Source organism: Sesamum indicum, linkage group LG4 (genome assembly GCF_026168435.1).
Source record: "Sesamum indicum cultivar Baizhima isolate 11 linkage group LG4, ASM2616843v1, whole genome shotgun sequence".
Lineage (NCBI taxonomy): Eukaryota > Viridiplantae > Streptophyta > Magnoliopsida > Lamiales > Pedaliaceae > Sesamum > Sesamum indicum.
The window spans coordinates 5,740,420-5,755,245 of NC_142660.1; the positions used below are offsets into that span (position 1 = coordinate 5,740,420).

The window sequence follows — 14,826 nt, forward strand, 5'->3', positions numbered from 1 at the left end:
CTTTGAAGAAAAAGGAAAAAAAAAAAAAGGGTTGTGATTTAACTGGGTCGGCGTAGTTACGTGCCCTCATACATCGTTGACTTTTTTTTTGATATTGGCGAAAATTTTAGGGCAAATCACAAAGATTTTTCATTATTATAAATATTTTTTATTATCTAAAAGATTATAAATAATTTCTTAATATTTACGATAGTACGACCAGTGCCCATATAATGGGCTCTTAAAAAACAATATTTATTAGACGATTATTAGTTTTAGAAGGATATTAGTGATTTTTTAAATAGGATAAATTATAATGACTTTACCTGAAATTTGATATAATTACGAAACCCCCTTATTGTTTGAAAAATTATCAATACCTCCTAATCTTAAGGGTTGTGTAACAATTAGTCCATTTCTTTAGTGTCTGTTAGGTTTTCATCTATTTTTTATGGTGAATTAAACAAAATATCCTTGTAGACTCAAAATTATAATTTTATTTATTTTTTTAAATTAATTTTTTATTGAGTTAGTGAATAATTTTTTTTTTATAATTTTTCAAATATTTTCATTCATCCCATTTATTTTTTTTTATAATTTCATAATTTAGTTTTTAGAAAAGAAAAAAATAGAGTAAGGGGGTATAGTTGACAGTTTCATACTTCCTTCCAATAATTACATAATTTCATCAAGTATCAAGAAAGTACTTGTAATTTTTCAAATAATAAGAGGTATTCATAATTATGTCAAACTCAAAGGAGGTCGTGTAATAAGTAAATTAAAGGTTAATATAAATTTCCACTCAAAGGAGGTCGTGTAATAAGTAAACTCATTATTTGGAATGTCTGAGGTATAGGTAAGCTGGAAAAACAAAAAATCTCTCAGATATACTTTCTGAAAACAAACTTGACATGTTAATATTACTTGAACCCTTTGTACAGCTAGACGCCGTTTACCTTACTTGCAAATTTGGCTTCCATTCTGTGCTTACTAACTCTAACAATAAGATCATGTGTTTTCTTAAGCTTGGTGCTGACATCCAGATTATCCAAGATCACACACAATTTTTGCATGTTAAATTCAATTCAGGAGCTCTTCCAGAGGACATCTTCTGTACTTCATCTATGCCAAGTGTTACAGAACTCCGAGGAGAATCCTTTGGGATGAATTGACACGAATTTCAAACCAAAACGTACCATGGCTCGTTGGAGGGGATTTTAATGCTATCTTACATCCGAATGAAAACCAAGGTGGGGATATGAGAAGAAGGGAATCCATGGATGACTTTAACGAGATGATGTTTGACATCAGCCTAATTGACGCTGGGTTTGAAGAGGAACCCTTTGCTTGGACAAACAACAGAGTTTGGAGGAGATTGGATAGGATTTTCTATTCCAAGGAGTGGACTGAAATCTTCAATAGCACTGGAGTCTCACATCTCCCCAAAAGGTTCTCAGATCATCACCAACTCCTCATCACTGCTGCTAAAATAGAGGACAAAAAACCTTCTTCCTTCAAATTTCAGAATATGTGGCTGAAACACCATACCTTCCTAGACACAGTCAAGCAATCTTGGTGCCTCCCTATAGAAGGATATGGGATGTACAAGCTACAACAGAAAATTTACAGAATTAAGGAACTATTCGAACAATGGAACAAAGATACCTTTGGAAACGTTTTCACAACAGTCAAAGAGGCGAAACATTACGCCACTGAAGCGGAAAAAAGATTTGATAGAGATCCCTCTGAAGCCAACCTTATCGACCTCAAGAGAAGTAACACGGTTCTCGTTCACGCACTCACAATTGAATTTGGATACTGGAAGTAAAAGAGCAACTATAAGTGGCTCGAGGCAGGGGAAAGGAACACAAAATACTTCCACTCATTAGTGAAGAAAAAAAAGGATAAAGTCCACAATGCACAGAATCGTGGAAGAGAACCAAGAAGTTACTACCGGCCCGAATAAGAGAATCTGCTACTACATATTTTAAAAATCTTCTCTCTTACAATCCGGCTAGCAACAATGCCCCAAAATTCCCATTTCAATTCCCCCAAGTATCAGAAGAATGTATTCACAGGAACGGTAGTCTACAAACAGATGAGGAGATTAGAGATGTAGTTTTCAGTATTGAGAAGGATAGTGTAGCAGGTCCGGATGGTTTTTCATCAACATTCTATCAAGTATGTTGGGGTTTTATTGCAACAGATATTAACGAGGTGGTCAAGGACTTCTTTTATGGCACCCCAATGCCAAGGAGTTTCACAGCCACAACAATCGTGCTCATCCCTAAAGTCGATTCTCCTCAAACCTGGAATGACTTCAGACCCATCTCCTTGTGTAATGTCACCAATAAAATTATGTCTAAGCTGATTTACAACAAGCTTTACCACACACTCCCGGACCTTATTACACCTTCACAAAGCGACTTCGTTCCGGGAAGACTTATTGGTGACAATATTTTAATGGCTCAAGAGATGATTCACCATCTTGACCTTAGATATAACAAAGGCAATCTGGTTATCAAACTTGACATGTCTAAAGCATATGATAGAGTCAACTGGAATTTCCTCCTTACCGTCTTGCAAAAGATGGGTTTCCCGCAAAGATTCTTCACACTCATCAAGCATACTATCCAAAACTGTTGGTTTACTGTTCTTGTTAATAGAGAAACAACAGGATTCTTTAAATCATCCCAGGGTTTAAGACAAGGTGATCTACTCTCCCCAGTTCTCTTTATTCTAGCAGCAGAAGCATTCTCAAGAGGCCTCGATCTCCTCTTTAATGAGAACCCGGGTATGTTCTATCATACTAACTGCGAGGTTAAGATATCACATCTCTCATACGCCACTGATGTTATTGTGACGTTCGTAGAATTTTGTACGTAATTGGAAGACTAATTAGTAATTATTAGAAATTTAAATTTAATTAGTAAATAAATTATAGATTGAATTTGGGATATAATAAAACTTGTACGGATTAAATTGGAGTTTGTTATAATATTTGAAAGCAAATTATATTAATTAAGAAATTTAGGAAGGATGTAATGGGTATTTGAGAAAAGTTTAATTAAATAAATAAAATAATAATAATATTATATATATGTAAATAATATATTTATAAGAAATAATATATATGTTAGTAGTAATATAAATATATATATGTATATATATTAGTAGTAATATAATATTATATACATATATGTATGGATTAGAGAGGGGCCCACCAGCCCACCGCCTCACCCTCCTCTTTCTTTTTCTTGTTGTACACACACATACAATACACACACATAATACATTACACGCACAAAACACAGTTAAGAAAAAAATTGCACTCTCCTGTCGCAGAAAAAAAACTAAAAAAAACAGAGGTACGCAAATTTCTATTTTAATTTATATTAATTAGTATAATTATATTATTTAATTACTCCATTTATTAAATGTTTTTTATATTGCGCGATGTACTATTTAATCGAAGAATTTTATGATTTTGGCTATTTAAATTAGTGTCGAATTAAATATCACATTTGATATAAAAATGATATAGTTGGGTAATTAAAATATTAGATTTATTAGATTTAATTATTATTATAACTAATTTACACAATTCCATCAGAATGATTTATTATTGCTTAATTAAATTGTATAGCAACGATAAATTAATAGAAAATTCATAGAAATATTTTGAAAAGTTATATTTAAGAAATATTATGTTATTAAAGAGGAAAAATGAGGTTTTCAGTGGTAATATAATTTAAGAATGTTATTAAAAATGATAGTTATAAATATATAAGGGGTTTGATTAAGTGAATTCTTATGAATTATTTGGTAAATTAAATATATTGATTATACGTATAATATTTTATTATAGGACGTGACGACAAAATAGAGGGTTGAGCAATCCCTCGGGAAATCGAAGCATTTTGGGATTTAAGGTAAGTATAATTGGATTTTTTTTTTTATATATATATATATATAGTGATATGCTTAGTATTGCATATTATATATATTGATTTCTTATATTTGATCGTCAACTTGGTTTTATATTTATATACGTGGGTTTCGTATATTGATTGCTTATATAATTAGTTGTGGGTTATTTGCTAGATTGCCTAACATTGATGAAATTGTTACTATGTGTTATGTGATTGTAATGTAAGGACATGCGAGATATGATTATGTGATGATTGTATAATTGATTGTTGTATGAAATCAGATTGGGAGTAATTATTATAAAGAACAGAATGATGATCGTGAATTGAGATAAAAGATGATGCTTACCTAGTTGGGAACACAGTCAATGGTTTATGAAAATGTGATTGAAGATGATGTGATTGATAATTGATATGAAAAATATACGAATTAAGCTAGGTACCATGGCGCGTAGGGTGCCGGGGTATTCTGGACAGCGGGGAATATCCTGTGCTGTTAGCTACACACTGGGGTGGTGTGGGGGTACCATGTTTGTTGTGATGTCCTGTGCTGATATTGCTACACAGCTGAAGTAAAAGAGTGTGGGGGTATCACACAACGGGTATCCTGTGCTGTATATGATATGATGATGACCGGCGAAACCATTGACTGATGTATACCAATTAGAGTAAGTGGGGCCCTTAACTAATAAAAGATAATGTCGAATATTGTGTCATGGATTGATTTATAGTTGTGGTATGTATTACTGCTTATATTTGATGTTGCTATATGACTAATGATTGTTAGTCAATGTGACTGCATGTACGTGAATTGTTGCCTGTGTATATATATAAACTGATTGGTTATACTTATTGAGTAGGCAGCTCATTCCTTGCCACGTACTTTTCAGGAGATAGGTCACACTGATTAGCCACATTGGACTTTGAGCGGTGCCGTCGCCTTTATTAGGTGGGTCAGCCGTGACTTATGAAGCCAGAGTTTTTGATTGTTGGGTTGTTAAATATTCTGGTCTTTTATCGGAATTTGTGTTTTAAGTTGTGGTATGATTTTTCTTGAGGTTGTGTACATGAGAACATCTAGTGAGGGTGAATATAAACTTTCAAAGGTATCTATTATCTTTTGTGGTATATATATATATATATATATATTATATTAATAAATTAGAATTTATTTTACGAGTTGAAAGAGAATTACTTATAGAATAAGTTCTGATCAAAGAAAGGATGAAATAGTAATAATTAAATGTAGCGAGTAGGGGGTGCTACAGTTATCCTGTTCACAAATTGCGAGGAAGATAGTTTGATCAAGCTTATGCAATTCTTGCGAAACTTCGAGGAATCCTCCGGGCAGAAAATCAATCATGCTAAAAGTGCCTTCATTCCCGAAAAAAAAACTAACCTGGTGGCACATCAAATCAAACATATCACTGGATTCTCAAGGAAGGTACTTCCCATTACTTACCTTGGTGTTCCTCTTTATAAGGGAAACACAAAGAAAATTCTTTATAAAAATCTGATTGATAAAGTCAGGGTCAAGATTGCGGGATGGGAACACTGCCACCTCTCTTATGGGGGTAGAGTTCAACTTGTCAAAACTGTGCTCTCTTCTATGCCAATCTACCTCCTCCAAGTACTGAACCCTCCGGTGGGAATCATACAGAAACTCAAATAAATTTTCGCAAAATATTTCTGGGGTAGCACAACGGAGGAACCTTCGAGAGATGATCGCAACATTCTCTTATAAACTGTGGTGGAGATTGAGGCTCAACAATTCTCTATGGTCTAAATTCTCCACAAGTAAATCCTGTGGAGGATATTTTCCCACGCTTTCCAAAATCTTCATGACTGACTCGAGTATCTGGAAAAGACTCAGTAAGATCTAAACAGAAGCTCAAACCAATATCTTCTGAAGCCTGGGGGCTGGGACTATCTCTTTCTGGCATGACTGGTGGCTACCGGAAGACACACTAGCGAATATCTTGGGCACTCACTGCAATCTTCATGTACCCGTTAACTGATTCTGGAACAACCATGAGTGTGATGTCAACAAATTCCAACAAGCCGTGCCACAACACATCATCGAATTGGTCATGGAAGTTCCTATTACTGATAGCAAAACTGTGACGCCCCAAATATTATAATACATAATTGTAGGATTAATTGGTAAATTTTCGTGAAATTTAGTTAATTAGCCACTAAATTATGGGTCATAATTGGAATATAATAACACTTGAATGAATTAAATTGGAGTTCATTATAATATTTTGGGACAATTTTTATTAATTAAGAAAATTAGGAAGGACGTAAATGATATTTTGAGAAAAGTTTAATTAAATAAATAATAATAATAATAATAATAATAATAATAATAATAATAATATATATGCGTAAGTAACATATATATATATATATATATATATAAGCCAAAAAGAAAAAAAAAGAAAGGAAGGAAAAGGTTTGGGGGTGGGCCCTCACCCACCGGCCCACCCCCTACATATATATATATATATATTTATATATATATATATATATATATATATGAACCAAATTACACAATCTCACATTTATAAAATTTGCAATTTTCCTTCTCTGTTCGACAATCCGCGGCGGGAGGTAAGTTTTTATTTTAATTTCTATTAATTTATATAATTATATTATTTGATTAGTTCGTTTATTAAATGTTGTTTATACTAAGTGATGTACTATTTAATCAGAATATTTTACAAGTTTGGCTATTAAAATAATGTCAAATTAAATATCAAATTGGATATAAAAATGATATCGTTGGTTAATTAGATTATTAAATTCGTTATATTTGAATATTACTATAGCTAATTTATATAATTCCATCGAAATTGTTAACCAAATATGCAATTATATGTATTATTGTTCAATTAAAGAGTATAATAGCGAGAAATTGATAGAAAATTCATAGAAATATTCTGAAAATTATATTTAATAAATGGTATGTTAATAAAGAGAAAAAAAAGAAGATTTATATTCGATAGAAATGAAATATAAAGAATTATTGAAAATTGTACAAATGATATTCAATCTTATATTTAAAAGAAATTATAATATTCTCGATATATTAATTGTATGTGGTATAACTCATTATAGGATACGGGGGTGAGGTGAAAGAACTGACAATTAGCGATTGAGTAGAAAGAAACATTGTGAGGTTGAGGTAAGTAAATAATTAGTATTATCTATATATGTATCTTTAATTGTGATTTTACTGTTATCTGAATTTGTGGTTCATGCTGATATGGATTTATTTGAAAGTATATGAGTGATGGATGATTTGATTTGATTGATGGTATTGTGTACGTGGAATGAGAAAAATACGTTAAAATATTATGTTTGTTGTTTGATGTGTTGTGGATGTCTAAATGAGAATATATGGATATACTGTTTTACGTTACTAGTTGCTTACAAGAATGGTGATATGTGAAAATGGGGGAGTGGTGGAAATTGAATATATATTGTGGCGTGAATACCCCTTGACGTGTTGAAAAGCCTATAAGGCGAAATGAAATGAAAAGAGCTTTGATGCGATATGAGAAATAAATAAAATGAAAAGAGCTTTGATGCGATATGAGAAATAAATGAAATGAAAAGAGCTACGATGCGAAATAAAAGAGCTATGATGCGAATTGAAAGAGCTATGATGCGAAATGAGATTGATGAGCTGGCTGTCAAGGGGATTCACTTAAATTTATATGACAGTGAGATTGGGTTGACGGGAAAAATACGATATCACCTTCTGGTAAGCAAACTAGGAAAATGAAGGTTTAATTGATTATTTTATTGTGAGATAGCTATGTGATGTACTACAACTGATTATGTTGAAATTTAATTGATTGTATTCCATACATGTTGCCTACTTATCTCATTTGGGCTGTGTTTGATATACATATATAGATAGGGCTAGTTATTTACTTACTGAGTGCCAGACTCATTCCCCTGCTGACATTTTCTTTCAGGAATAGGCTTTGAGGTGTCTGACTGTTGAAGAATAGGTCCACGCGCTATACTCAGGCAGGTCGGGCCAGTATGCAGTTTTCTCCTCTTTGTCAGTTAGAGTACAAACCACATTTTGTTTGTACAGAGAGAATATAAGCGTACGGATTACTTGTGACGAATCACCTTGTGGTGGGTGATATGTATATATATATAATGTTGTGGGTTGATAATACCTACTATGATGTGTTGGGATTACGTATGCAAATTGATTAGATGATTATGTGCAAATGTATATGTATGTATACAGGGATTACTATAAGTATGACGTTTAGGGTAGATATAGCCCTTGTAGCGAAGGGGGTGCTACAAAAACTGACTTTCTACATTGGAAAGTTTTCAAAAATGGAGCGTTTACAACTAAATCAACTTGGAATGAAATTAGAAGCCATCAACCTCCTTAGGTCTTCTACCGTACTCTCTGGTCTAAATTGATTATCTCCAACATTTCAATGTTCGTCTGGAGGTTGATCCATAACTGGGTACCTGTTGATGAGAGGCTTAAGCAGAAGGGGATCACAATGGCCTCCAAATGCTACTGATACGAAGCAGAAGAAACCATACCACATCTTTTCTTACATAATAATAAGTCTTTGGAAGCTTGGGGCTATTTCGCAGCCAAATTCCAAATTAATATCCCCCAAACAAATAACATCACCATTCTCATCCAGTCCTGGAAAAATAGAATCTTCAGTAAACCACACATAAGAGATATTATCCCAATCTTGATTCTCTGGAACATATGGAAGCTCCGAAATGATGCTAAGCACAGGGGGGTCGCATTTAAGGTCAACACCATTATTCACAAAACACTGGTGTATTTGCATAACCTCTATAGAAGTGGGTTATTAGAACCTGTGCACGTGCAAGGGGATTTTTTCGCTGTTAAGACTCTCAATATCCCCCTCCAACCGAAGACTAAGCAACAGAAAGCTACTATTGTCTAGTTGAGGAAACCTCAAGAAGGGTGGTACAAACTGAACACAGATGGAGCCTCTAAAGGTAACCCAGGCATTTTCGGCGCAGGCGGCATCCTCAAAGATCATCTCGGTCAAGTCATCTTTGCCTTTCAAGAACCTCTGGGCATGAGTTCTAACACCCAGGCTGAACTTCGAGCTATACATAGAGGACTGAAACTATGCATCAAAAAGGGATTTCATAATATTTGAATTGAAACTAACACAATGGTGATTATCAAGCTCATCTCCACACCACAACAAGGGACATGGAACCATCATATTGTCCTTCAAAGGATCCAGAATCTCCTGAGGCAAATAGAGTATAACATCTCTCACATTTTTAGAGAAGGTAATCAAGTGGCGGATTTTCTGGTTAATTAGGCATGTACATCTCAACAACTTAGCATCCTCTCCAAGGCATCTCACAGGTAAAGCAAAAGGTATTATCAACCTTGATTATTGCGGTCTCCCTCACGTTCGCTTCAAAACTGTAGTTGATCCCCCCTGAGTACTTCTCTTGATATCGATTACCTTAGTTCCTGTTACTACATTGTTGTCTGCTTACGATTGTGAATTTCTATCTGTTATAGCTTATTCTACTACTTGTGGTACTGCATTGCTGTCTGCCTATGGCTGCAAATTTCTATCTGTTGTAGCTGATTATATGTTGATGTTTGTTGCAAATTTCTGTCTATATTTCATGCCTGATACTGCAGGCTTCATGGCGGATATATTATGCTCATATTTCTTGGTTGTATTCTTTGGAACACTCTTACCTGTTTTTTGTCTTGTTAGCATGCTTGGGCTGTGCCCCAATTTTGTGCATATATAGTTATTGTTTTGATGCTCATCTTTTGACTTGTTTACCGTGATTTGTTGAGAAAGCTGAGGTTCATGTGACAAATGTATAGTTAGCTCTCCCTCACTTGTTAATGGTGTACTACTTTAGTGGCAACTGTTGGATTGCTTGTATAGCTTGATTTGTAGGGCTTGTTGGAACTGATGATTTGAGTGTAGTGGCAGAAACTTTCTGACACATTGAATTATCGTCTCCAACTTTGACTCCCATCTTAGCTCGTTTCACTTTTGTAAGGGAGTAGTACTCATGGTTTATGCTTTTGTGATTTATTGTAAGGGAGTAGTACTCATCGTTTATGCTCTTTGGTGAATATTTGTAAGGGACTAGTACTCCTTTTTTTACAGCTTTTTAGAAATAATAGGGAGTCAGTACTCCCCGTTGTAAATTTGCTCGTATTCTAATCTTAATAAAGAAGGATCAGGGACTCCGAAAAGCTCCCCCCACTCCCGGGTAGTTTAATTAAAAAAAATCAGTTAATTTTCACTAACGGAGTAACCTATTTGTTAGACGGCAAATGTCAGTGGTACTAAATATAATTTTTCAAATCACAGGAAATTTACGTGTAATTACATCAAATCTCGAGGGGAAGGAGCGTAATTATCCCTTTTTTTAATACCAATTTTGGGCTTAGCGATGCTACCTAATTGAGTTTGTACTCATATCAATCCCAAATGATATCATCCATCATATATTAATCCAACGATTTACAATTCATTTGGATGCAATTCACATGAATAACATAAAATTTCCCATCTATGCTTAGTTTCGAGAATTGGCCCCTCATCACGGACATTGAGTGCTTGGAGATTGCACAGGCATTGCCTCAGATCCATGGGGGGATGATCGCATCATATGGCGATTTGAGGCGGGATGACCTACAGCCCAAGCACTTTATCGATTATTGGAGCCGCAGGGGCCCAAGGTAGGCTGGGCTTCACTAATTTCGGGTTCCCTAAAGATTTCTGGCATACTTTCATCCTTTGGCTCGCTATTATGGAGAAGCTATCCACGATTGTTAGACCATGGTTATCACACCTCGATGACTGTGTTCTATGTGATGAGGGCGCGACAGAGACACATATTCATTTATATTTTCGATGCTGATATGCTCGACGGTGCCTCACAGTTGTTCGAAGGGTTGTTCGATTCGCCTGGCCTAACCGAGACTGGCCACAGGAGGTTGATTGGGCTGCGCGAAAATAAAGAGTGAAACACATTGTCTACATGGCTTATCGTACGCTCATTGCTGCATGCGCATATCATGTTTGGAGAGAATGGAACTTGAGACGGTTCGAGCAGACTCAGCGACCGCCATCTATTCTTGCCATCCTCATTGTTGAAGATGTTAGACAGAGGATCCTTAGTAAAAACTTATCGCACTCGATTAGTTCATATGCTTTATATAGACTATGGCGTATCCCTTAGCCTGTTGATGGAGAAACCAACCGTTGATCACTGTTGTATTGTTGTACTTTTTACTTAATGAAAATTATATTTACCAAAAAAAAATATAAATTTTTATTTAATTTTTTTTATTAATATCAGCAAATTCAGTTAATTTTCACTAACGGACTGACCTATTTGTTAGACGGCAAACGTCAGGGGCACTAAATATAATTTTTTAAATTATAGAAAATCTACGTGTAATTACACCAAATCTCTAGGGGGAGGTGTGTAATTATCCCTTTTTTTAGTACCAATTTTAGGCTTAGCGATGCTACCCAATTGAGTTTGTACTCATATCAATCACAAATGATATCATCATAATACATTAATCCAACGATTCACAATTCATTTGGATGCAATTCACATGAATAACATAAAATTTCCCACTATGCTTAGTTTCGAGAATTTATTAATGCCCATAACACTATAGTAAATGCATATTGATGAGGTAAGTTGACAATGGAATTACCGCTGTAAATGATTTGAATTGAGTCAAACATATCATTGTTTATTTTTATTTAAATTAATATTGAACTTAAAAATTTGTGCTTGATTATAAATATAATTGAGCTGAAATGAGTTTTAATTAAATTATACATAACTCAAATTCAAATAATTTGATATTTTTTAGTATATTTTATTATTTTTGTACTAATTGATCACGCATAAAAATTTATTGAACAAAATATTTTGTTCAAGTTTGGCTTGGTAAGTTTGAAATTTGAATTCAAATGAGATATACTCGATCGATTTTGAATAGTTTGGTTTATTTTTCAACCCTAAATGGAATGACTTCTAGTCAAATATAAATTCTTACGAAAATCACGTTTGTTCTCCCTCTTTAAAAAAATGAAATAAATTACAATTTATCCCCCCGTGATATGAAAAACGTGCAAAAAAATCTTATAAAAAATAAAATATCAAATTATCCTTTGTATTTTAAAAAATGAAGCAAATTACCCCCTATCTAAACCATTGATAGGGCGCAATTTGCTTCATTTTTCAAAATACGGGGGCGGATTTGCTAATTTTTTTTCTCAAGGGTTTATTTGCTCATTTCACATATCACATGGGATAAATTGCATTTAACTCTTAAAAAAACACAAAAATTAAATTATATAATTTATATAATTGATTAAAACAAGATTATAGGTGAAGAAGTCATAGTAGGAATCATTAAGTTCTTCTTTTTATTCTTCTTTTTTGGTCATTACGTCGATTCAGTCAATACATTAATATATTAAATAATAAACAACAAATTATAATAACTACTGATTTAATCAATGTATTAGTATGACTATAAATAGATTACAATAACTAATGCTATAAATACTTACATAAAGTAAGATAAACATCCACATATTTGATATAATTCAAACTTCAGACCTCAAATTTATTAACGAGACCTCAACCACTAAACTAAGATATCATTAAGTTCTAAGCATCGCTTTTTGCATATTCCTCGTGATTTTGTGAATTATGTCCTACTAACATTATTTATATTATATATTAAGGAAGAACACCTCATTGATGACGTCTCTCCCTTTTTTTATATATTTTTTACATTTAATTTTATTGTTTTTAATTTTTCATCTAACTCCCTACATTTAATTTTTCATCTAACTCCCTCCAATAGTTTTTTCTTTTCTTTTTTTAATTTTTATTCATCTTTTTTTGTTATAATTTTTTAATAAATTTAATATTAACTTATTATTTTATATTTTATTTTAAATTTTTAGATAATAAAATTTTGTAAGTATTTCATTTTAAATGATATTTATAGCAATTGTACACATATAGAATGTAACATAAATTACTGGTGCAAATATTTTTTTCCCCATATGTTGCACATCTTGTTCTTTATTTTTTAATTATTTTTTTTTCCCAACAAAAGTCAGTTCCAAGTTGGTGGGAAGTTCGGCACCAAAAAATTTAGCTAAGGGACATAAAGTCTCACATGCATCAATTATTTTTTAAGGTAAATTACAAATAATTTTCTTAAAATTTCGATATAATTATAAATACTTCTCGTTATTTAAAAATTACTAATATCTTCATAATTTTAACGGTTATCTAATAGTTAGCCCAATCTGTTCGTCTCTATTAAGTTTTCATCAATTTTTATGGTGAACTAACCAAAGTGCCCATGTATATTATGAATTATAATTCAACTTATTTTATGAAATTTTGTATGGACTAAAATGAATAATTTTTTTTTACAGTTTTTAAAATTTTTTCATCCACCTCATCCAATTTTTTTATGAATTTTTATTTTTTTTTAGAAAAATAGAGTATAGGCAAAGTTGACAATTTCAGACCCCCATATACACTGCAAGAAAATATGATATTAGTGACAAACTATCAAGTGATAATTTTAAAGTTACCATCAATAATATATATTAAGTGACAATGATTTTTATCTTGTCACTATATAATTATTAGTGACAAAAAATATGTATAAAGTTGTCACTGAATACAATTAGTGACACATCTATAGTGACAACTATTAGTTGTTATTACTAGATTGTCGCTATACATGAGTCACTAACTGTATTTAGTGACAACTTTGTGCATATTTTTTTATCATTAAATTCATGTTAATAATAATTTTTATAAAATAATAATGATTAATAAAATCATGAAATTTCTTACTGTGATAAAATAAACAGTCTTGTCACTAAATATATATAATTAGTGACAATATTAAAATTGTCACTTGGTGTTTTTCGTCACTAGTCTTCCATTTTCTTGTACTGTTAAAGATTACATAATTTCATCAAATATCAAAAGAGTAATTTTTTAAAGAATGAGATTGTATTTGTAATTATGTCAAACTGTAAGAAGCTCATTGTAATTTATCCTTATTTTTATTCTATTATTTGTTCAAAGGCTCTTTAACAATTATGGTTGAAAAAATAATTAAATTACTCAATATTCAATTTGAGCTTGATTTGTTAATTTAACAAATCAAATTTAAAATTAATTTTTTTGTTTGATAATTTTTTAAGTTCGACTTAAACTCGATTCGATTCTCAAAATTAATAATAATAATGTTTGAAAAACATCAAAGTGTTCGAGCTTGCCCCGCGCCCTATTTAAAAAATCTCGTTCTTACTTGATTTGATTATTAATTAAGTCAAACTCAATAATAATTCAAATAAATTTGAACAATAATGCGTTGATTTCGACTCGACTTGTTACCGCCCATAATAATAATTAATTTATTGTAGATGCTATGAGATGGACATTATGTGTACATTAAATTAAATTACGGCCTACTTTATTTGAGTTTTAAATATGGCATATGCTAAGCATATGCTTGACTAAATAAACATCATTTCAAAAATAAATTTCAAAATATTATGATAGGGGAATACAATAAACTTGCAATTGGACAAAAATGCCCTCAAAAAAATAAGAAAACTATCCAAATACTTCACCGTCCACGTGCTTTTAGCTGGGTCGGAGGTAGCCTAGCCCGCCTGACCTGCATGTATAACCATTAATTTGGTATTTATCCGACGGTTGCCTCTGTTGACACATTGCCTGTACGGATTCTGACATATCAATACATATAAATATTTGGAGGGTTTATTTGACATGTATGTGTTTATTACTCGAGATCATATTG

The 14,826-nt window shown here is 32.4% G+C and overlaps 1 long non-coding RNA gene across 1 annotated transcript; it reads left to right on the forward strand.

Annotated features, from left to right (window-relative positions):
* The first annotated feature begins 3,268 nt into the window (after positions 1 to 3,268).
* On the forward strand, positions 3,269 to 5,036 carry LOC148788354 (uncharacterized). Its single transcript, XR_016065360.1, has 3 exons — positions 3,269 to 3,347; positions 3,848 to 3,911; positions 4,799 to 5,036. It is a non-coding gene; the product is annotated as an uncharacterized LOC148788354 (long non-coding RNA).
* Positions 5,037 to 14,826: the final 9,790 nt, after the last annotated feature.